The sequence below is a fragment of the Camelus ferus genome, chromosome 1 (assembly GCF_009834535.1).
Source record: "Camelus ferus isolate YT-003-E chromosome 1, BCGSAC_Cfer_1.0, whole genome shotgun sequence".
NCBI classification, from domain to species: Eukaryota; Metazoa; Chordata; class Mammalia; order Artiodactyla; family Camelidae; genus Camelus; species Camelus ferus.
In genome coordinates this window covers 100,300,365-100,326,339 of record NC_045696.1, presented here as the reverse complement: position 1 = coordinate 100,326,339, position 25,975 = coordinate 100,300,365, and the positions used below count along the sequence as shown (strand labels likewise).

The 25,975-nt window shown below is 37.0% G+C and overlaps 1 long non-coding RNA gene across 2 annotated transcripts; it reads right to left on the bottom strand.

The window, feature by feature from the left end:
• Positions 1 to 25,695, bottom strand: LOC116665848. 2 transcript variants are annotated; one of them, XR_004322584.1, is made up of 4 exons: positions 25,310 to 25,695; positions 22,924 to 22,989; positions 21,543 to 21,663; positions 1 to 867 (listed from the first exon to the last, which is right to left on the bottom strand). It is a non-coding gene; the product is annotated as an uncharacterized LOC116665848 (long non-coding RNA). The 2 variants fall into 2 exon arrangements; XR_004322583.1 differs by lacking the exon at positions 22,924 to 22,989 and having other exon boundaries at positions 25,310 to 25,689.
• Between the last annotated feature and the right edge of the window lie 280 nt (positions 25,696 to 25,975).

The following is a 25,975-nucleotide window of genomic DNA, read 5'->3' as shown; positions in this document are numbered from 1 at the left end:
TCAAGTTCGGTAGAAACAAACAGGAAAGAGCACAAAGAAACTTTTTTTGGTTAATGGAAATGTTCCATGCCTTGAGTGAATGTATATATATTTGTCAAAACAAACTGAACCATTCACTTAATATTTGAGCATTCTACTCTGTTTATAATACCTTGACTTTTTGAAAATTCAAAAGTATTCAGAGGACGTTTCAGTCACACAACTTTTAATGAGACTTTATTTGACAAATCTAATACTATTCATTAGTCATTTTGAGACATTTGATTTGACTCAGATTTTTAAAGTAATGTTTTACTAAGAAGCTTTGGGACACAATTGCACTTAAACAAACTGAAAATTAGTGAAAACATCAACATTACTCTGAAAATATTCCAAGACAGTAAAATTCAACACATTTTAGACTACTCTGGATGTCTGTTCAGATTTTTTAAATGAGGAAACCATATTGAAATCAAAGCATTAAATCACCTAGGTGCTGACATCTGGTGGAGCATTTCCATCCTTTATTTCATCAGTTGTACTGCTATTTAACTATTTACTAGCATCACTTAGGATAAAGTTTGAGCTTTGGAGGAAGACAGACATACCATCTACTAGCTGTTGAGTAAGATACCTAATTACTCAGTTTTTTTCCTCACTTGCTAAACAACATAAAAAGCATCTAAAATAGTGCCTGGCACATGATAGAAACTTAATAAATGTCAGTTTTATTCTTGTACACAAAGCATCTTCATAGATGTGTTCCCCTCCTCCTCCTCCTCCTCCTCCTCCTCCTCCTCTTCGTCCCCTTTCTTCTGGCTCTTCCTTTTCCCCTTCATCATTCTCTTCTCATTTCCTTGCTTCTTCCTCTTTCTTCTTTTCCCAAACCTTTTGTAATATATGCCCATGACAAGTTGGGAGAAAATGAGAGAAAGCCTTATGTATGAGATTTTTTAAAACTGTCTTTTCTAGTTGTTTTCAGATCTGTTACCTAATGTATTTTATTTTAGCATTAAAAATAACAACAAATGTGAAAATCAAGAAAAATCTACTTCATTGCATAAGTCAATTCTAAATAATTTTTAAGCTTATAAATTTAAGTCTAAAAGATTTTTGGTCAGATAGAGTTTGAGTCTTCTGTAAATACGTGGGAATTCTGGATATTAACTTGATTGGGGAAAGAACAGGTAAAGAATCTCTGGGCATCTGTAGGCACTGCTACCGGCAAAACTTGGTTGCCCCAGCCCATCAAATCTAACCTAATAAATGCATGTTCTCATTTCTCCAGAGCAAATGGGAAAATCAAGTCCTTGTGCATATGCCCATGACAACTTTCTTCTTTACTCAGTGTTCTTTCAAGCTGTTTGATCTGAAGAAAATTATATCAGTTCTATATGTTTTCATACATACCGCAATTTGGGGTTCTGTTTTTTGTTTTTTTTTTTTTTTCTGATGTGCCTCATGATGAGAGCCAGATTTGGCATTTTGGGGAGGAATTTGGTAGAAGAGATGCTATCTTTTTATCACATGGTTTTGAATTTTCTTAGTATTGGAATTGTTAACTTTGATCACTTAGTTAAGGGGATCCTGCCAGTTGTTTTTGTTTCTGTGTTGTTCGCTGTATGGTGGCTCTTTTATCATTAATTAGTTCTTGTGAGGAAATACCTTGAGATGTAACTATTCTTTGCTTCATCAAACTCACCCATAGTTTTAGCATCCATTGGTATTTCTTAGCTGAATTAATAATTATTAGGATTGCTGTTTAATTGTGATTTTTCTATTATTTTTAATTGGGATTTCTATTATATCTTCTGCACTTATTACTTGACATTATATGAAAGAAAACCTTTCCTTTCTCACTTACTTACTTATATATTTATTGTTAGTATGGAGTCATGGATTCTTAATTTTGTTCCATTGATTATAACACATTATTATCAATCTTGTTTGAAAGCTGTCCTAAATTTTGTCAACAGGAACCTCTGGAAGCTGACTCCTACGTCCTTCTGACATAACACCATCATTCTTTGAGACTTCCTTACTTCCTGGAACAAAATAATCTTCCAGGCTCACCTTGTGCTTTTCCTTCTCCAATCCCAGAAACAGCCATTTATTTTCTCAAGGAGTTCCAGTTTCTTTAATGAATAGTCTTTGTAGAAACCAGCATGGGAGTGATAGATATGCTTATTATTATTGGGGTGTTGTTACACTCAGATAGAGCTGGGGAACATGGATTGTTTATGTACATACATTTATAACCATATTCACTTATACCTTTAGAACCATCAGTTTGAACGCCATTTGAACCCCAAACCACAGGTTTTATATAATGTTCTCATTTTCTGTATTTGCAACTCCCATCTCTGACATGGCTCTCATTATCCTTAATTTATTTCTGCTTCAGTTCCCCCTGTATATAACAGATGTCCCAATGTTACCACTGCCCTTTGTCCCAATGTCTCTCCTCCCTCCCTTAGATTCTGACACCTCACGCAGAGTCCCTGCAAGCACTGCTTCCCTCCTCTGCCGATGCTTTTCTCATCCTGCTGTGACTCCTAACAGCCTTCACCAGGCCAAGGCTGCCAGCACCCGCAAGGCACCCTCCTCTCACTACTCATACTCTGCCACCCCACTCTGGTAGGAGGATGCCCTTATTCAAAAGCCAAATCTAAGGGATTCCAAAGCACTTATATTAGTCCAAGTCCTCCAAGAAGCAGATGCCAAGATTGGATTAATATATAAGGATTTTATTCAAGGAAATTTCTGGATGAGAGAAAATAGGAAGGTAGCCAGACAAGCATGGGAGAACCTTGAAAGTACAAACAAGCCTGACACCAAGGGGAGAGAAAAAGATGAGAAGGCTTGAGTGAAAGTGCCTAAGGAGAGTTTGGCAAATCCATCAAGGGTCCTCCACCCAAAGCAGACTATGAAGCAGTCCTGTGACTCACAGAAATCTTTTTACTTCAGTGTCCATCCCTGCTATGCTCCGTCAGTGGGTGCAAAGAACCTGTGGGAAGTGTGGGATGAGCACAAAGGAAGGGATGGATTTCAGAGCCCAGAAGCTCTGCAATCACACTGCAGTTTGAGAAGCATGACCTGCATTTTCGTGGAGAACACTTAGATCATTTTTCCCTTTATTTAAAACACAAATCAGAGCAACAACAAAAACAAACTCTTATCTATACCAATGAAAAGACATTGTTTACCAAATCATTGGGCCTTTATTTTTCCTTCACTAATTCAGAAATAAAGGCAGCACTGATACAGGAAAAAAGATGGAGTGCAAGAGGATGGCCATGTCCCAGGTCTCAGATGAGTCCCTGGTATGCACCCCACCCAGTGAGGGTCCTTGGCTTTGCATAGGAAAGAATTAAAGACTCAGCCATAATTGAGTAAAATTAGATTTACTCAGAGAGACACACACTCCACAGACAGACTCCAAATAAGCCATCTCAGAAGGCCAAAGAGCCCATGAGATGTGGGGATGGGGGAGGTGGTTAAAGCAAGAGTAGATATATTTTCCAGAGTGTGCACTGTCTCAAAAGGTAAGAGAATGGCCTAGGAGATGCACACCCCATAGGCAGAATGTGGGCCATCTTACTCAGAAGGAAGAGTGGCAGCCTCAGAGCATGGGGTTGACTAGGAAAAAGAAGACTAGTGTGGGGGTTGTTAATTTTTATGGTCTCGGTAAATTCATATGCTAACAAGTGGGAGGATTATTTCAACTACTTTGGGGAAGGGGCTAGGATTCCCCAGAATTGGGCCATCACCCTCTCTTTGACCTTTTATGGTCAGCCTTGGAACTGTCATGGCACTTATGGGAGTACCATTTAGCAGCTATTGTATTTTAATGAGCATATATTGAAGCTTAAAGTCTAATGGGAGATGAATTTCCACCATCTTGGTGCTAGTTGCTGTGTCATTCTTTTAATAGTTGTGCCCTGCCCCCTTCCCTCCTGTCTCACACCTCATAAGTTAAACCTTTTTTAATATAAAGAAGATTTTTGCGAGTATGTCTTTTAGGGACTTTCTGAAGAAGAGTTGTTACTGCATGAGTAGTTTTTAGTTATCATATCACTGGCACTGGACTGGTATTATGAGACAATGCTGAACATAGTAAATGAACACTTTTTTGGGGAAGTATAATTCTTAAATGTGGACCATAGCATTTTAGAACTTGGATTTTTTATTTAGTATGTTTGTGGTTTTTTTTTTTTAATGTTGTGTCAAACTTTCTCAAATAAACAAAGAGTAGGCAGACTGTTTACATTTTGGAAAATGTAAGATAAAAAAGAGGGTATCATGTCAATAAAGAACAATTTTATATTATACCGTTTTATTGAGCAGTTATAGGCATAAATCTGGGCCTTAGAGCTAGAACTTAGCATTTCCTTCTCTCCTGAAAATTACCTCTGCATTTAATCCTCACATTTTAACATCAGTTTGCATGGAGGCCATATGTTTAAACTTCATAAGCTCAGCTTAAATTTGGCATAGTTCTGAAAAGCCCTGTGGTCCCTAAACACACAAAAATATTATATAGGAAAGATAGCAAGAAATCGTAGATACAGATATAAAACTATATGCCTACGGCAAACAGATAAAGATATGAAAATGTTAAACACTTGTAATGATTTTCCGATGAAAGCTTTGAAATCTAATTTTCCCAGATATCCCTAAAATTTAAGATATGCCTAAAAAAGTGAGAGAAATTCACAGAAGGAAAGAATTTGAGAAGAAAACCCAAGACCCAAGCACATTAATATGATAAAGAAGCAAAACTATTTTAAAAAATAATTATGATTTATAATCAGTCAACATTTTACATATATTTGTGGAATGCCTAGTACATGGTAGATATTATCCTTATGTGTTCAAAATGTTGTTCAAATGGGCATTTCTAATCACATATATTTGTTAAGCACTTAAAATGGGGTTACTTCAAACCAAAGATATTCTCTGAGTGCAAAATACATACCAGATCTCTGAGACTTAGGATGGAAAAAATGGAAGCAAAATATTTCATTAATAAGTTTATACTTTTTCTATGTCAAAGTGATTATATTTTGGATATACTGAATTAAATAAAATGTTTTAATAATATTAATTTAACTTCATACTTTTTAATGTGGATACTAGATAACTTTAAATTACATATGTAAATCCCATTATATTTTTATTAGAAAAAATGTGATACCTACTGCTGTAGTAGATATTCATGATGTTTCCTAAATAAATCATTCTTTCCATCCATTTTGGTGTCTGGTAGGATGGTACTACCTCAAGTTAAGAGTGGCCAAGAGACTTCCTTTAACTGAAGAATTATGAGGAGAAGAAAGTGTCACTTCCCAGAAGAGGTTTTAAGAGTCGGTGTGTATTTCACTTCCCAGCTGTAGCAACCACAGAAACAGATGCTGTAAAAAGTCTTCCTTCTTCCTGGCTGCCCTGTTGTAGGCATGTACTTTGAGTCAGATAAAAACTTTTAATGTTTTAAGCCATGGAAGTTCAGAGTTGCAGCGTAACTTGGAGTCCCGTATTTCCCAGTCTTCACTATACATCAGAATCACCTGGAGGTTTTGTTAAAACACAGACCACATGTCCAGTGAGTTCCCAGATGATGCTGATGCTACCAGTCTGGTGTCCACATTTTGAAAACCACTGGCCTAGCCAATCCTGAATGGTAGGTGCTATGAATAGGAAAAAAGGAAAGGAAAGGAAAGGAAAGGAAGGGAAGGGAAGGGGAGGGGAGGGGAGGGGAGGGAAGGAAGAAAGAAAAGAGTGCTTTGAAACGTGGGGTTGAGTCATAGTTTAAAGAACTCCTACATAATTGTTGATAATGATTCCAACATTATTGCTTACCCAAATATAACTGATGAGATGAGTATCCGTACATCTATGTCATGAGAAATAATTAAGATCATGGATTAAACAGGTTTTACTTTATTACAATTTACTTTTGCTTACTCTCTTCTATCTCAGGTACTGTCTAAATCAATACAATGACATTTTCTACTTATCGCTTTCCTTTGCCTACCCATTAGAAAACACAGAGGTTAAATTGTATTCTAATAAAACATGTCACACAATTTATAACTTGGCTTATAAAAAGAATTCTGATTAGATGGTCTCTGACGAACTCTAGAATTTATTTATTTATTAAATAATAAAACCAATTAACTTGTGCCAGAGTAATTTTTAATAAAAATTAACCTGAAATCCATAGGAGCTATTCTTAATGTCCACAAGGGATAATGGCATACTTTCTAGCTGTCTTCAAGATGGAAAATGGGAACAAAGATCTTTGAGAATACCCACTGTTTATAACTGACTAATGTGAAAATATATAATCATTCAATATGCAGGTGTCTCACAGTCCTTCATTTAGGGGCAGAATAAGGAGCCATTTTCTCCACCAATTTCCAATGGAAAATAATCCACCATGTACAAATAAAAAGTGACTTTTGAAAAAATGATTGCACACCCTGTGCTCAAATCTTATTTCTAATAGTCTTCCAATTTCTTCATGAGGAAATGGCTGATTGTAGGACTAGGGCAAAGTAAGTCTGCAGCATCTTGAAGTGCCAGAAATAAGAACATGGAGATTTCCAGTCAAGATGGTGGAGTAGTAGGACCACAAGCTCACCTCTCCTCATGACTACAATAGAACCACAACTGACTGCTAAACAACCATTGGGGGAAAAAAAAAAAAAGACTGGATCCTAGCAAAAAAAAAAAAAGATCTTCTTCAACTGGAAACATAAAGAGGGAACTACAGCGGGATGGTAATGAGACAGGAGGGAAGAGGGCAGGGCACAGCCATTCAAGGAATGTCACAGCAATTAACATCAAAATGGTGGAAGATTTAATCCCAGTGGGCCTTGAGGCTCAAGATAGTGGGAGATTTGACTTCTAGTAGACCTTGAGCTTCATTATATGCTCATTGTAATATATTAGCATGATAAATGACACTCCCACAGGTGCCATGACAATTCCAAAACTAACTATAAAAGGTCAAAGAGTGGGCAATGACCAAATTCCTGAGAATCCCAGCCCCTTCCCCATGGTAGTTAAAATGGTCCTCCCACTTGTTAGCATATGAAGCTATGGAGCCCATTAAAAACTGGCAGCATTGCACCTCCTGGCCAAGCTTTTTGCTCCCTCATCTTTGGAGATGGCCCACACCCTGTCTGTGAAGTGTGTATCTACTTTTACTCTAACCTGAGCACCCATCCCCCACACCTCGTGCCCTTTCTCTTGCCTTCTGAAACAGCCTACACTCTATGCACTGTGTGGCTCTCTAAATAAATCTACCTTTACTCAACTGTAGCTCACTCTTGAATTCTTTCCTGAGCAAAGCCAAGGACCCACACTTGGCAGGGCATGTTCCAGGGTCGCAACATGTGGAGGCTAAGCGATATGCTACTAAACAACCAGTGGCTCGTTGAAGAAAGCAAAGAGGAAATTAAAAAAATACTTTAAAACAAATGAAAACACAATGATCCAAAACCTATGGGATGCAGCAAAAGCAGTTCCAAGAGGGAAGTTTATAGATACAAGCTTATCTCAGGAAACAAGAAAAATCTCAAATAAATAACCTAACCTACAGCTAAAGCAACTAGAGAAAGAAAAACAAACAAAACCCAAAGTTAGTAGAAGAAAAGAAATCATACAGGTTAGAGCAGAAGTAAATGAAATAGAGACTAAAAAAAAAAAAAGAAAAGAAAAGAAAAGATAAAATGTCAATGAAACTAAAAGCTGTTCTTTGAAAAGACAAAAAAAACTGATAAACCTTTAGTCATACTCATCAAGAAAGAAAGGAAGAGGGCCCAAATTAATAAAAATCATAAGTGAACAAGGAGAAGTTACAACTGACACCACAGAAATAAAGGGATCATAAGAGGCTACTATTAGCACCATACACCAACAAAAAGGACAACCTAGAAGAAATGGACAATTTCTTAGAAAGGTACAATTTGTTAGACTGAACCAGGAAGAAATAGAAAATCTGAACAGACCAATTACCAGGACTGAAATTGAATCAGTAATTAAAAAACTCCCAACAAACAAAAGTCCAGGACCAGACGGCTTCACAGGTGAATTCTACCATTTAGAGAAGAGTTAACACCTGTCCTTCTGAAACTATTCCAAAAAATTGCAGAGGAAGGAACACTTCTGAACTCATTCTATGAGGCCACCATCACCCTGATACCTAAACCAAAGATATCACACACAAAAAAGAAAACTACAGGCCAATATCACTTTTGAATATAGTGAAACTGAAACTCCTCAACAAAATACTAGCAGATTGACTCCAACAACGCATTAAAGGATCGTACAAGTGGGATTTATCACAGGGATGCAAGGATTTTTCAGTATCCACAAATCAATCAGTGTGATACACCACATTAACAAACTGAAGAATAAAAACCATATGATCATCTCAATAGACGCAGAAAAAACTTCTGATAAAATTCAACATCCATTAATGATAAAAACTCTCCAGAAAGTGGGCATAGATGGAACATACCTCAACATAATAAAGGCCATATGTGACAAACCCACAGCTAACATCATACTCAATGGTGAAAAGGCATTTTCTCTAAGATCAGGAACAAGAAAAGGATGCCCACTCTCACCACTTTTATTCAACAGTTTTAGAAGTCTTAGACACAGCAACCAGAAAAGAAAAAGAAATAAAAGGAATCTGAATTGGAAAAGAAGAAGTGAAATGTCACTGTTTGCAGATGACATGATACATGACATAGAGAAAACCCTAAAGAAGCGACCAGACAACTACTAGAACTCATCAATGAATTTGGTAAAGGTGCAGGATACAAAATTAATATACAGAAATCAGTTGAATTTCTATACACTAAAAACAAAATAGCAGAAAAAGAAATTAAGGAAAAATCTCATTTACCATTGCACAGAAAAGAATAAAATACCTAGGAATAAACCTACCCAAGGAGGCAAGGGACCTGTACTCCAAAAATTATAAGACACTGATGAAAGAAACTGAAGATGACATAAACACATAGGAAGATATACCATGCTCTTGGATTGGAAGAATCAATATTGTTAAAATGGCCATATCACCCAAGGCAATATACAGATTCAGTGCACTCCCTATCAAATTACCAATGACATTTTTCACAGAGCTGGAACAAAAAAAAGTAAAAATGTGTACAGAAACACAAAAAAACCCAAATAGCCAAAACAGTCCTGAATAAGGAGAACGGAGCTGGGGGAATCATGCTTCTTGACTTCAGACTATACTACAAAGCTACGGTAATCAAAACAATACAGTACTGCCACAAAAACAGACACATAGATCAATGGAACAGGATAAAAAGTCCAGAGATAAACCCACACACTTATGGCCAATTAATCTACAACAAAGGGGGCAAGACTATACAATGGAGAAGAAACAGTCTCTTCAATAAATTGAGCTGAGAAAACTGGACAGCTTCCTGTAAAAGACTAAAATTAGAACATTCTCTAACACCATATACAAAAATAAACTGAAAATGGATTAAAGACCTAAATGTTAAGACCAGATAGTATAAAACTCTTAGAGGAAAACATAGGCAGAACACTCTTTGACATAAATCACAGCAATATTTTTTGAACCAGCTCCTAGAATAAAACTAAAGATAAACAAATGGGACCTAATTAAACTTTAAAGGTTTGCACAGCTAAGGATACCATCAACAAAATGAAAAGACACCCTGCAGAATGAGTGAAAATATTTGCAAATGATGCAACCAACAAGGGACTAATTTCCAAAATATATAAACAGCTCATACAGCTTAATATCAAAACAAAAGCAACCCAATCAAAAAATGGGCAAAGACCTAAATAGACATCTCTGCAAAGAAGACCTCCAAATAGCCAACAAATACATGAAAAGATGCTCAACATCACTAATTGTTAGAGAAATCCAAATCAAAACTACAGTGAGATATCACCTTACAGCAGTCAGAACGGCCATCATTAAAAAGTCGATAAACAGTAAATGCTGGACAGGATGTAGAGAAAAAGGAACCTCCCTACACTGTTGGTGGGAATGTAAATTGGTGCAGCCACTATGAAAGACAGTATGGAGGTTCCTTAAAAAACTAAAAATAAACTTACCATATAATCCAGCAATCCTACTCCTGGGCATATATCGAGAGAAAAATATAACTCAAAAGGCACATGCACCCCAGTGTTTACAGCAGCACTATTTACAATAGTCAAGACATAGAAACAACCAAATGAATTATACCATAGTAGGTGTTTAAAAAAAAAAAAAAAGAACGTGCACAAAAGACAAAACAATGGTGGCAATATGGCCAAAGGACATAGGACACAATTGAAAGAGCTCTAAATGGTCAAAGTTGGGACAATTGGAGCACCAAAAAAACCCATAATATTTCATCATCACTCAAAGTATAAAATAAATTTTCATGAGTCCATAGTGAGATAAATGATTGAGTACATAAATAAATGGGGGATACAAGACAAATTTCTACAGAAAAATTCGTAATTATGTAGGTATTCCCCCCTCAAGGAGTAAAGCTTAACATCTCACCCTTTAATTACTGGCTATGCCTAGTGATTTGTTTCCAGATAGTGCAGTATGGGAAGCAGAGCAGGGGGAACAAGTCACTTCACAGTGGAGAAGCCTGGCAAATACTACCTCTTCTGGGTGGTCAAGATCAACATCATGGAGGATAGGTCGTTCTGATAGAATGTACCCTAATACACAATGTTGAGAATGGTACTTCACGTCTGTTGTCTTCCTCCCAAAACATAACCCACCTAACCTGAGAAAAACACCAGACAAACCCAAATGTTCTACAGAATGCCTGACCAGTATCCCTCAAAACTGTCAAAGTAAGTCATAAAAAAGCCAGGAAAGTCTGAGAAACTTCCACAGCCCCAGGGAAGCTAACAAGACACAAAGACTAAATGTCATCTGCTCTTCTGGATGAGATCTGGGGACAGAAAAAGAACATTAGAGGAAAATTAATAAAATCCAAATAAAGCCATGGAGTTCAGTTTATAATAATATATCCATATTGGTTCATCTGCAATAATAATACACTAACAGTAGGGAAAACTGGGTACCGTGTATGTGAGAACTGGAGGATGAGAGGTTTCTAGGGAAGCGTGGGTGCCCAGTGCTGGGTGGGATGGGATGGGATGGGATGTAGAAACTTTTCATTAACTTAAAAACCATTCTAAAATAAATATTTTATTTAGATGGAAAGAAAGATTATAGCCACTTTTAAAATATTCCTATCTTTTAATTGTGAGATAGCTGAGCCTAGATTTGGTCTTTCACTCCCTGAATTAGCTTCTAGGAATTTTTCCTGACCTGCTACCTTAGAGGGCCACTGTGTCAACCAAGGAAGGCTTCCCTCGGGAAGACAGGGTATGAGCCTTCACTCTGGTGATATTTTTTGGTGTTCACAATGACACTGGTAGTTGTTTCAGATAGCCTTGAAAACTCTGAAATCCTGAGCTATCAGAAGTTAGACTAAAATTAGTAAAACTACAATAGATAAAATTATGTCTGTTACTCTCACGCCTTCAGTTGAGCCCATCCTTTCAGCTTTGAGTGGTCTTGGATTGAAAATGAATGTATTTACAAAACAGAAATAGACAGACATAGAAAACGAACTTATGGTTACCAAAGGAGAGGTGGGGACAGAGGGATAAGTTAGGAGTTTGGGATTTACAGATACACTACTGTATATAAAATAGATAAACAAAAGAATATGCTATATAGCATAGGAAACTATATTCAATATCTTGTAGTAACCTATAATGGAAAATAATCTGAAAATAAATATATGTGTGTATGTAAATGTATATACACATATATATATATATAACTGAATCACTTTGCTGTACACCTGAAACTAACTATACTTCAATTTTGAAAATGATTCCTAAAAGAAAAAAGAAAAAAAGGACAAAAATTTGAACAAGAAATTTACTGATTTCCACCTACAGGAATGAGCTTCAGTCCATGCCTCTCGGAACAAGTTAGATGATGGAAATGACTCCATTTATTATTATGACTCCAGTTATTATTAACTGATTTGCATAAACATATAAGCAGTGTGGAGGCCAGAAGTGGAAATTATTTAATATTGTGAAGTTAAGATTTTATTCATACTTTTTAATCCCTAGTTGTTCTCATGTAACCAAATTCAAATTTCAACCTAGTAACCTTAAAATGATGTTCTCACCACCTTTCCTTTATTTTTCCCTCTGCCTTCTTTTTCTTTCTCTCTCTCCCTCTCTTGAATGTTGGTCCTTTTCCCCCAAATTTCTCCATGTCCCAGCAGGAAACTGGAGATGGGAGGTTTCTAGGGAAGTGTGGGTGCCCAGTGATGGGTGGGATGGGATGGGATGTAGAAACACAACCCTACAGCCCTGTGACAGCATTACCCCCACTGTATGTTCACACAGCTGCAGAGTCATTGAAATGACCTATAGGCTCTATTGCTGCACTTTTTCAATTAGAACTCTGCATTAATGGGCCGAGGATGAGCAAGGAAATGGGGAGATTACTGTGCAAATTGCTTCAATCCATCCTGTTCTCCTTCCCTTTGCCTTCACTGATAAGTCTCAGAATTTTTCTCTTCACTTATCCTCTTTCTATAAAATCTATATTCCTTACTTTGCATTTTATTCTACATTTATTTTCCTTTCAACTATCGTGTGCATGTGCACACACACACAAACACACACACACACACACACACACACACACACACACACACACACCAGGAGTGCACCAATGTTCCCCTCCCTGAACGGTTTCTTTGCTATGCTAAACTATTCTCTGTGTGTAATTTCTTGAAAAATGCTGGTTTATATAGAGGTCTAAATCTCATAAGATGAGTAGATATATGCCCTATCTAAGCTGAGCATTCAGTGTTTGACTAGAATTTCACAGGAATTATACATTGCTTCTTACTTCTAGTTAAGAACTGTTAAATTAAAAACACTTAGTCAAATAGGGCTCTCTACATATATGCCAACAAAGTCTATTTAGTAAAATGCATGGGGTTCAAATTATATCATTGTAAAGTTCAGAATGGAAAATCAGAGATCTTTTATAAAGTAAATAACTAGAAAGAAAATCACACCTACTGACCATTATCTAAAATCCACCTTCTCTGAGAAGGTTGAAGTGAATCGTCCAAACAGTAGTTCAGACCCAAACTATTCTTCCTGGTTGTAAATAAACAAAATACAACCCCCAAAGATACTACTCATACCTAAAATATGGACCAAAGTTGTGTGCAGTGATTTTTGCATTTGACTTTACAGATATCTGCCTTTTAACCCTAAATAACTATTTTTTGGTTATCAATTATTTATTTTTCCAAACGTATCATTTCCACATATCCATGCTATTGAATTAGGTGTAATGAAAGACACAGAAAATAAGATGCAATTTCCACCCTCTAGGAGATTATAATCCATTTATCATATTATTATAATATAAAAAGAACAAAAGTCTGCCTTCATGAATGTTAAGACATGCAGGTAGATTGAAGGAGTAATTCTCACAATGATGTTCCTCATTGGCACCCTTGCCTATCCCCATCCACTCACATCTACCAGAGGCACGGTACTAAGTGAAAGATATTGAGGAAATATCTAGAATATTTCCTAGTGTTCTTATATACTCTCTCGCTTTACTCTGAAACATCTCTTCTAATCTCTGATCCACTCTACTTTTAACCCCAAAGTGGTAACAAGGGGCAAGGGCCCTGGAGGGTGCTTGACTCTTGTCTCTTGGGAAGCTTGTGACCTTGAGTACTTTGTGTAGTCACTCTACAGCTCAGTTTCCTTATCCTGTAAATGATGTCAATAATAGAGCTTATAGCATTGTAGTGAGGGTTAAATAAATTCGTAACAGTATTTGGGTAAGTGTTTGGCATATAGTAAGCAATTAATAAATGTTGGCTTTTATTGTTACTGCCCAGTAGTTTGTTGCTTCTATTAATTGCTTCCTTGGACTCAGGAGCTAAACCACAGACAAGATGCACCATCCTTCCGCACCAAAATGGTACTTTAGGTCAGCAACAACCAGACCCGTATCACTCTGCTCTGACATATGGGACACGGAGGCATTCAGAGGAGACAGAAATTGCTTTTCCAATCTAGGAGAGTCTGATAAGGCTTCACAGCAACACAAAATTTGTCACTTTCTTCCACAAACACATAATTATATTTAAATTCTGTTTACAGTGCTTGCTTCAAAAATTCAAAATAGACTTGCTTTCAATATAGGTTGAAATGACAGAGTACTGTATTGGTCCATGACTCTTTTCATGAAAATAACTCTGATATATGACCAAATTTCATAGCTTAAAATTTGGCTGAAATTTAATTTTATCTTGTCCTTTTCTTATAACTCACTTTATACATTACATTTGGTTAACTCTTTGCTGTGAGAGCTGTATGGTGGCATTTAAAGGTAACCTCAAATTCTGACCCAGGGAAATGTATCAAAGCAATTTGAACCATAAGAATTTACATCTTTTTAAGCAGAGCCATCAGCAGCAGACCATGCATAAAAATAAAAATAAAAAAATCATTCTATTTGTAAAGAATGTAATCATTTCCATCATCTAAAATAAAGAAAACCTGCACAAAGCAGAAGACAGCCTTTTCCAAAGGGACAGCAGTAGTTTGGCTTTGAGTGACAAGAATAATTTACATCAGTTTATAAATTAAATACCAGTATGACAAACATGAAACCAGGCAGTATTCAACGTGGGGATATTATTAAATAACTGTCATCTTGTAGTATGTTTAAATTAGTTAATTTGTTTCAATTCATTAATTTTTAAATTAATCAGTTCTATATATTCTTTTGCAAAAAACTGCAAGGATTTTCCTGCAGCTCAACATTGCCCTCCTATGGACTAAAAGCCATAATATAGTGTCTTGGATGTTTATAAAAGAAATCAGAAAATTATACTCCTATGGCACAGGTTTTAAAATACACACTGAGCTCTTAGAATTCTGAAAAGCAGCACGCACAACTGCCCCAGCCTCCCTAACATGACCACATCATACTTGAACGCCTCCTCCCATGAATCAGTGCTGCCTTGAAAAGAGTTCCCAACTTTAGACTACACTGCAGTCTTGTGGGGGAGGCAACCATTATAGAAACATGAGCAACATCATGACAAGTCAGTTAGTTATTTCACTGAGCCTGGTCAATACTTACAGGGACATTTCAAGATGATTTTGTAAAAATTTTTTTAAAAATTTACAAAACCCATTAGGTCTCTGGGAGATTATGATGAGCTAAAGAATACCGGAAACTTTCCATGAATTAAGAGAAGAATAAAAAGCGCTTGTGAGTTTTATAGTCAAAGCTTCCAGAGAGAAATAACCCTGGCTCTGCTAGGAATTCAAGTGGACCTCTGGGCTGAGCTTGTGTAAGTCAAACAGTTGGGCAGGATAGAAATAACTGCTGAGTCATAGGATGGGATCAAGCTGGATTAGGTAAAAAGAAAATGGGAGGATCTTGGGAAGATGATTTTTTAAAAAACAAAAGCCATTGAAGAATTTCACTATCTTTTTTAAAATGACAATATTAAGACAATGTTTTGTGTGTGTTCAGATGATGATCAGAATGAGTAAGTGGCCCAACAGTGATCACCTTCATGCAATGTGCATACAAATAATATTCTTTAATCATTTTAAAATAATTACAAGTAAATTGGGGTTAAGTTGTTTTCGTCTCTATCAGCCTCAATTTCCTCACCTGTAAAATAGTATTATCATTCCTGTTTTGCAAGTTTGAGAGTATAGATGAGAAATAATCTAGGCAAATTTCCTTACCTAGCACCTATTTTGGTAGAGTGGAAGCTTTAGAAATGGTGGTTGATTCATAAACAGTAACCATAATTATCACCATAGATATTAGAATTTGTCACGCCCTTTCACATGGATTTTTAAGTTTTATAAAATACAGCCCATTATTAGGATCACTGCTCAGTGGTATGACTTTCCTAGAGTCTTCAGAGTAGAAAACAAGGAGTCCAGACTAGCTTGGGAAATTTTAAGAAACTCAAGAAATTCATTATCACTAATTATTAGAGAAATAAAAATCAAAATTACAATGAGGTATCACTTTACATCAGTGAAAATGGCCATCAGTGAAAAGTCCACAAATGATAAATGCTGGAGAGGATGTGGAGAAAAGGGGACTCTCCTATACTGTTGGAAATATAGTTTGGTGCAACCATTTTGGAAAACAGTATGGAGATTCCTCAAAAAACTAAAAATAGACTTACCATATGATCTAACAATCCCACTCCTGGGCATATATCTGGAGAAGAATGTAATTCAAAAAGACACATGCACCCCAATGTTCATAGCACCACTGTATACAATAGCCAGTTCATGGAAACAACCTAAATGCCCATTGACAGATAACTAGATAAAGAAGCTGTGGTATATTTATACAATGAATTTATACTATTCAGCCATAAAAAAAGAATAAAATAATGCCATTTGCCATGACCAACGTGGATGGACCTAGAGATCACCATTCTGAGTGAAGTAAGCCAGAAAGAGAAAGAAAAATACCATACGATATCACTCATGTGGAATCTAAAAAAAGAAAAGATGACACTAATAAACTCATCTACAAAATGGAAACAGACTGGCAGACATAGTAAACAATCTTATGGTTACCAGGGGGAAAAGGGGTGGGAAGGGATAAGTTTAGGGGGTTGAGATTTGCAAATATTAACTACTGTATATAAAAATAGATTAAAAATTATTCTGTATAGCCCAGGGAACTATATTCAGTATCTTGTAATAACCTTTAATGAAAAATAAAATGAAAACAAATATATATAAGTATATGTATGACTGGGACATTATGCTGTACACCAGAGATTGACACATTGTAACTGAGTATACTTCAATTTTTAAAAAAGCAACAAATTCATCTTCTGAAGACCAACTTACAGGAGCATAAATTTCACTGAGGGTTTATTATAAAAATCCACATCCATAACTGAACATAATTTCAACTGCCTCCCACTTCAGTCCCTTCTATTCACCATAAAAAAATCTGCCTTCCAAAATAAAACATGGTGGGAGCCATTTGCAAGAAAAGGCAGAGAAATGAATCTAAGACCTTCATTTCTAGGTCTAAGTGTTTGTCCTTGAGAGCCTATTCTGGAAATTGTATCTTTTTCCTGTGGGTTCTTGAAGTGGCAGGAAATGTAGCTCCAGCCAGTCACTCTATATAGCCTTCCTTGGGCTTAACAAGCTCCACTCACTCTTGGCCCTAAAGATACCATGTATGCTATATGTGTCCTCTTCAACATCCAGCAGGTTTTAGTAAGTCAAAAACTAGCTGCAAGCAAAGATGGGAAAGTAAAGATTCTAATTATTTAATTATGTTCCAGTCCAAGAAAGGAGCCAAGCAAGTCTTCTGAGGCAACAGAGAATATCACCTATAGATAAATTCAAAATATTATTGGGTGTTATTAACTATATAAAAGGGCACAATCCAAGAAAACAGAAAGGAATGTAAGCCAAACCATGAAGTGATTTGAAATAGAGAATTCATTTTTTAAAATTAATTCTAAGGCACTCTTCTAAATCGTTTCACATGAATTGACACATTTAATCATTGCAGCAAAACTATGAAATATGAATGTATTATTTATCCATGTTTTACAAGCTTGGAAGCTGAGGAACACAAAGGATAGGTTCCTTACTCAAGATTACGCATGTGGTGATTGCACTCATCTTAAAACCAAAGATGAAGCCAATATTCAAATCAGAAGTGTCTAGTTCCAGAGTCTGAGCTCTTACCACTCCATGATACTGCCTTTCAAAGTTATTAAAATTATTTGAGCATATTTTTCTCTTAAAATACACCACAAATCAAAGATATCTTTGTACTGGTTAGGAGATTTGGTTAAGATTTATTAAACATGGCTCCCTCTACAAGGTAAAGCTATGAGCCAATATAATTAGATTTGTACCTTATCAAGAAATAAGGCAATGAAAAAACATGTATTTTTCTGTTAGGGGTGAGAGACTGGTGAAAAGTTGATTTTCTTTTGATGGGTAGACTTCTTGTGAGAGCAATATGGACCAGGGCTGCTTTGCTATAGATGGTATTACATTGTCCCTGATTAGATGTTGCTCAGAGACCCAAACCTACTCTGCTATCTCTTTGAGACATGAAAAGGTAACCCTGTGTTCCTGAGCCACACTGAGGGGGAGCCACTACCAGCAGCTAAAGAAATCAACACTTGTCCCAAGGGAAAGAATGCCTGCACCCTAAAATTAAGCTATGCTGTAATAAATTTATGACAATGAGAAGATCATAGTTAATGGCACTTCCCTCTTTGTTTATAACATCCAAGTAAGTGGGCCTCTTTTCCATTAGTAAGTGCTTGATGTAAAAGTCATTAATTTAGTTGATTCATTTCTTTGGATATGGAACCATTTAGATGAGCTGCTGGAAAACTTGTCAAGCTGATCTGGAAGGTGTTCTGGAACAGCCCCTTAAACAGTCTTTCTAATGAAATACTAGAGAACTTGAGCAGAGTGGGGCATGTCAGGGGTCAGAGTAGTTCATTTTAGAACTGACTTCCCATAACTAAAAAATTAAAGTCAGTTATAGCATACATAAATGAGAATAAAATGAGAATCAAGTCTTTTCCCCACAAAATGAGTAAGCAGTAGAAAATGACAAAGTCTTGGAAGATATGGCTGTTATGAATAAACTCCAAACTCTATCATAAAATTAATCAACTTTAATGTAAATTTGTTACCTAAGACAATTACTGATGTCAGAACAATAATGAGGATTTAGCAACAGTAATCAAGAATCTTATTCAGGAAGAGTATACATTGGCAGGGATGGAAACAAGGCAACAAATTAGAAATAATAGCAAAATTCAGGTCCTGTTAGCTTTGAAGAAGACACATCTATTTCAAAGATCATCAAAGGACTGAATGGTAAAGGTGAGAGAGAATTGATTGTAGGCAGATAGCACAAAGTAAGTACGCAATTTATAAAGAGAAACACTGAAAGAAGGGCAAATGGACAATTTTTACAGAGCTTCAAAGTATTACCTCTCAGAAACAAGCCAAAATAGGCTATTTAGAGGGTGTGCACCTCAGACATATTTACTGAACTAGAAATTCACACAAGATTCATGGCCCTAAGTGCTAATCCTACCACAAGAGACCAACTTGACATCATGGCCATGCAGACTTCGTCCTTAAGATGTATTTGAAAAATGTTCACAGAAAAACTCCCCACCTTCAAAAATAGATAGGAAATAGGAATAAGAATAGAGAAAAAGCCTATTGATCTTTACTATTTCCCTAAATGATTCGGAGATCATTTTAAAAGTTATCAGAGCTGGAGTTGGTTAAATTTTCAAGCTATGGTATTGTGAGTTTTAAAGTTGCAGACTATAAAAGTTCAGAATAAGAATCCATTCTAAAAGAGGCTAGGAGGCCAATTTTTTTTTTCCTCTGGTTATGAGGATCTGATAGTTAAAGGGAAAGTCAGTGTCTTCAAAGGAAGATGTGAAACATACATGGTACAGAAGATCTGCCACCCACAAGGAAAACCTGGAGAAGAAAAAATGTCTGGTTATGTTAATTAAGTCTGGTCTTGTACTAAGGTTTTCCAGCTTATTTGCCAGGCTGCTGAAATGGCAATATAAGTGAGGTGTAATTACTGGTGTTCCCAGTGAGAATTACAGACTTCTAGAGATGAAAGGAAAGCGTCACAGAGATCACAAACCTAAAATTCCTTAGGTCACAAACCAAAGTACTTGCTGAGGTCAGGGGCATGAGTGCATAAAGGGACCCAGTGGGGACTGTGGCCACCAGGGGCGTGTGCACCCCATGGAAAAGGGCAGCACCACCAAGTTCCAGCTGGTTTGCCATGTGAGGACCCAGGCTCTATATTACCAGCTTTTCTAACTTCTCATGAGAAGCTAGAGACAGAGATTTATATATAAAATAATCTAGTTTATTTTGGTTTTATTTATTTTTATTTATTTTTAATAGACAATTTTTAGAGCAGTTTTAGGTTCACAGAAAAACTGAACAAAAGGTCCTGAGAGTTCCCATAAACCTCCTGCCCCTACACATGTAAAGAGGCAAATGTCTGATTCCAAAGGCCCTGTTATGTACAATGTGTCAGATGGCTTCTCCATTCCAAATATTCATCAACAATTTTTTAAAAAATTAATCAACTCAATTTTTTTAGAGTAATTTTAGATTCACAGCAAAACTGAGCAGAAACTGAGTAGAAAGTACAGAGATTCTCTGTAAACTTCCTGTCCCCACACCTGCATAGCCTCCTCCCATCAACATGGTGCCCACCAGGGTGGTACGGTTATAACTGATAAACCTACATTAATCCGTCATTATCCCCTAGGGTCCATGGTTTATATTAAGGTCCACCCTTGGTGGTGTGCAGTCTATGGGTTTGGACTAGTGTATGACATATCATTATAGACACAGTATTATAACTGCCCTAAAAGTCCTCTGTGCTTCACCTGTTCAGCCCTCCCTCCCCACAACCCCTGACAGCCATCAGTCTTTTTACTGTCTCACCTCTCATAGTTTTACCTTTTCCAGAATGTCATATGGTTAGAATCACACAGCCCGTCTTCAGATTGACTTCTTTCACTAGTAACAAGCATTTAAGCTTCCTCTGTGTCTTTTCATGGCTTGATAGCTCATTTCTTATTTAACACTGAATAACATTCCTTTGTCTGGATGTACCACAGTTTATTTATCAATTCACCCACTGAAGGACATCTTGGTTGCTTCCAGGCTTTGGCAGTTATGAATAAAGCTACTATAAACATCCACGTGCAGTTTTTTGTATAGATGTAAGTTTTCAGTTCATTTGTGTAACAATCAAACAGCACAATTGCTGGATCATATATTAATTGTGTGTTTAGCTTTGTAAGAAACAGCCAAACTGTCTTCTGAAGTGGCTGTACCATTTTGCATTCCTATCAGAAGTGAATGAGAGTTCCTGTTGCTCTATTTCTTTGCCAGTATTTGGTGTTGTCAGTATTCCAGATTTTGGCCTAGGTGTGTAGCAGTATCTCGTTGTTGTTTTACGGAGTTTTTAAATGCTCAATACTCTTTGGTTAAAAGACCAAAAATGTTTAGATTGCTTAAACCTCTGCCTTAATTTAATTAAGACAAGAAAGAAAAGAAAAAAGGAAGGAAGAGAGTGGGGAGAGAGGGAGGGAAGGAGGAAGAGGAAAAAGAAAGAAGGAAAGAAGGAGGGTGGGGCCATGCGAATCAAATAAACAACATCTGTAGGCTACCAGAGTTCTAATTCCATTCAGCATGTCAGAGATAAGAAGCTTGGCCAGGAGAAGGGAAGGGCTTGGCAGAGATCATGCAGTTAGTTATTGGTTGAGCAGAGATCATGTTAGGATACAGGTTTCCTTTATCCCACCTCAGTGCTCTGGTTTGTGCAGTCAGATATTTTCACAAAGTCACCCTGAAATTCTTACCGTGGCAGTGGCCTTGCTTGTATGCTTTCCTCTCCTTAGCAGCTTGGTTGAAAAGTCTCCAAACAAACTCCAGCTCCACAGCAAATGTTACTCTGGTCCATCAAGTAGATCTTCTCTCAATCTGGGAGGGGAGTTGGAAGAGAAGGTTAAACTCTGATGTTTTATGGAGGTTCTAAGAGTCGGAGTCAATACAACTGATATCCTCCCTCCGTGCCGGGCCTAATATTTTGGAATCTCTGTCTTTTCTTTCAGCACTATTTCCAAAGTGCTGGTGCTGAACTGAATGTAAAAGCTGCTCCAGGAATAACATTTAACAAAGATCTTAGGTTTTTTTAAAAGTACTCTGACTTAACTTGTGCTGGAAACTTGGAGTCAAAGCTTCCCTTGAAAGAAGCAAAGTTCTAAGCAGTCAGAAGCATAAAGATGCTGCATAAAATGAAGATTATAGAAGGTCAAGGGGACAGAAAGGTGATACAAGATGAGACGGAAAAGTCATATGCCCAGAATAAATAGGAATTTAACACAATTAAGGCGTGATATTATTGTATTAAGCTATAAACATGGCTCAAAAGGTATTTTTAGGGAAGAGATCACTTAATATACTTCAGTCATAGACAGGAGAAAGAAGTTTTAAGGCAGTATTTGAAAAGTAATCTTGTAAAACAAGTGGGAAAATGTCCACAATTTGTGGCCCCTTCAGTGTCATAATCACCCAGCACCGTGTGTCTGTTTTTTACTCTAAAGTTGGCTCCTACACAGCATGCAGTTTAGTAAGTTTCTAGATTCTCACACAATCATGATTATTTTTAAGAATCATGACTATTGTGAATTATAAATATTTATATTATGTCTGCTTTTATACCAAAGATGTTTACTATTTAAAAGCATGAGAGAGCTTGGAAGGGCTCTGTTTTATAACAGTAGAAAAGACACGGTGATCCCTGGAAGCCCAGAGCACTGTTTTCCTCTTGGGAGTGGATGTGGTTATTGTCATCGGCAGTGATTTTGATTTTAAAAAACTGGTGATTTTGATAAAAGCAATTCAGAGCTATGCATAAATGAAAAATTCATGTCCTTTCAACCAACAGAATTTAATTAAACATGGTTCATGTGTTCTGTGTTTTTTTTAACCAATCTTCAGAGCTGTCTGCTGTTATTGACAGCTTTAGTCAACAAGATAAACATCATGGATGGAGGAAGACATATGTGTAGCATTTACTATTAAAATTGAGGAAGAGGAAAATAAAAGCATTTTGAGTTTGAATCATTTTCCTCTTTCAGTTTAAGTAAAAACACAACTTTCCAATAATCAAATTAATTTCCAAAAATGTCATTACTATAAAAGAACTAATACACAAATATATTTCAAAATTCAGGATACCTTTTATCACACCTCTAGCAAACTCTTCCTTCTCTCTTACTTTCCAGCTGAGGTTCCAAGGCCAACCTGCATGGGAAGGGCAGAACCTCCTAAAATAACTACAAACATGGGGCCCTCCCCTGAGCTGGTCCGTCATTGACAAACTTGACCCCCATCCCACAATTCCTTGGCGTCTGTTATTAGCTCTGAACCCATGATGACTGCTTTATCTTATGCTCTAACAGTCTTCCTGGGGGTGGGAAGCAGGGTGGCAGGGGAGGTCTCACCTAACCCCAGTGGTGGTAAATACCATCTTTATACTGAAGATTCCCACACTCACCACTTTCTAGGCAAAGCCCCTCTCCTGAACTTAGGTTTATACATCTAACTGCCCTAAAACTACAAGTTCAACATATCCAAATGAGCTCATCATCTTCCTCTGAACACAAACTTGCTTTTATCTCTTGACAGTAGTAGCTAGAACTACTATTCACTGAATTGCCCAGGACAGAAATCTGGTTGCAGGTGTTGGCTCCTCTCTCATTCTTCTCCCTGTGTCCAATCAATTATGCATTTATGTTTTATTCAGCTTGCTCATGTGTCTGTAATCTGCTGAATTTCTTTTCATACTCACAATGAAGGATACCATGATATGTTTCCTAGATCACTGTCATGTCTTCTTACTGGGCTGTGCTTCTCCATTTTTTAAAACCCCCTTCAACTAATTCATTTCTGTAGGCCTGTTGATCTTTAAAAATTGTAATGCTGACCATTGTCATTTACTAAAATACTTCAGTCGTTTCCCATTCTCTTAAGGTAAAGGCCAAAACCTACATGGCTTATATGGTCAAAGTGACTGCCCTTATCAAGCCTTAAGCTTCCCTTGAACTATTTTTCTTCATTCCGCTTCATTTACCCCCTTCCTGCTGACCTTAATTGTTTAATTCATCATTCTTCAGAGCTCAGCTTAGACACCACTTCTCTTGAAAGCTTCTCTTGACATTTCCTATGTGTTCACCAGTGTACCGAGCTTCCCCTATCTGAAGTACTGTAATATGATCATCTATTTTTTTTATTCAATAGAAATTTATGGAGTGTCCATTATATGCCAAGGGCTATTCTAAATGCTCTAAGTCTATCAGTAAACAAAACAAACAAGTTCATACTTTCATGGGTTGTATTTCAATGAAGGCTAGGAAATTAACAAGTAAATCCATGTCAGAGAGTGATTACTAGTTCATGGTAATCAGGGAAGGCTTATCTGACAAACCAACAGGGTAGCAAGGACTTGAAAATGAAGGAACAAGCCATGTAAATTTCTGAGGAAGCGAATTCCAGGCAGCAGAACAGTACACTGGAAGACAGTCAGAATAGAGTGAGCTGGGCATAACCCAGGACAAGGAAAGGACCAGCAGACAGATCTCACAAAGCAAGGTGGAGAGCAGTAGGATGTGAGCAGAGTAGTGGGAGTGAGGAGCAATGTCATAGTCATGTAGGGCATTGATGGCCTCTTGCAGACTTCCGGTTTTATTGTATCTGCAATGGAAGCCATGAAGACTTTTGAACAGAGGAGTGATATGACCTGACTTAGAAGGAGCACTCTAACTGCTATTTGGTGAAAAGACTGTAAGAGACAACGATGGTCACATGAGAGACCATTTGGAAGACTACTACAGTCAGTAATCTCGGCAAGAGATGACAGCAGCTTAGACTACCTATGTTGTATTGTAGTAAGTGAATGTTTTGGGAACATATTTTGAAGGTAAAGTCAAAAGTATTTGCAGATGTGTTGGACAACAGGATGTGAGAGAGAGAGAAGTCAAGGATCACACAATAGATTTTGTCTGAGGAAACAGCAGAGTAAAATTATCATTATATTGAGATGCGGAAGACTAGAGCAGGGCCCGATTTAGCAGGAAATCAAGAACTCAGTTTTGGATGTGATAGGTTTGAGATGCCCACAGGAGATCTAAGTGGAGATGTGGAGTACCACTTGGTTATCTTAATCAAAGTAGCTATAGTTCTCCTGGCTTAATGACACCTGAATTTAAACTCTGTGAACATAGGGTCCTGTTTTATTGTTTGGTTTTGGTTTTTAGCTGCTAAATTCCTAGGCTTAGCACGTACCTGGTACAGATGAGGTATTCAATTAGTAATTGATATTTGATTACTAAATATATAAATTAATTTCTAGTTTCATGATTTAAAGAGGGCTTCAGGTATTTTTGGTGATTTCTGAGCCACCACCAATGATTCTATGATTTCATTTATTTAAGAAGAAACAATGTAAATAGGGAATGAGAAACTATTCACTCTGGCAAAGTGCCCTCTGAAACAAAACCAACAAGACAAACAATTCTCTTGCACTAGACAAATCAGTTGGAGGACTGTTTACTTGACAGATTACCTCTAGTCAGGGCCTGTGTGTCTGTGGCCTTGTATCCAAGAGATACTAAATGAGTTTTGTTTGCAAAGTCCACCTTATGATTGCTGAGTCATTTCTTCTTTGCAACCATCGTGAAGTCGAGACAATCTCCTCCAGTCAACAGTCATTGCAAGGTCTAGGCAGGAGTATGGCAACTGCCTTCACAATCTACATCTAAGTTCATTCAATGTTGGCCTATAGAGTGAGAAAATTAATTGCCAACAAATTAATAATAAAAAAATTGTACTTATATTTGGATTTCTGCTTCTTTAAAAATAACAAAAGAGATGATAATATTGAACAATACTGGGCCAGCCTTTGGGCAGTGCATTAACTGGCTGGTGCTGAGTGGCCGCGGAGCCTCCAGGATGGCTGTGCACTCCCCCGTGACCCACCTTCAGTGAGTAATCCCATTAGCATTACAGTAGGCAAAGGTCATAGACAACCCAGAAATTCTCTTTTTAAAAAAATTGGTTGTTAAAAAGAGAATCAGTATTGTCCAGGGGGAAGAAAAAAGAGCCTCAATTCATACCTCATATCATACAGAAAATCAGCTTGAGATGAATAATAGACCTAAACATAAAAACTATGGTTATAGAGTTTCTAGAAGAAAGCATAAGAGAATATCTTCAGAAACTTGGGCTAGGT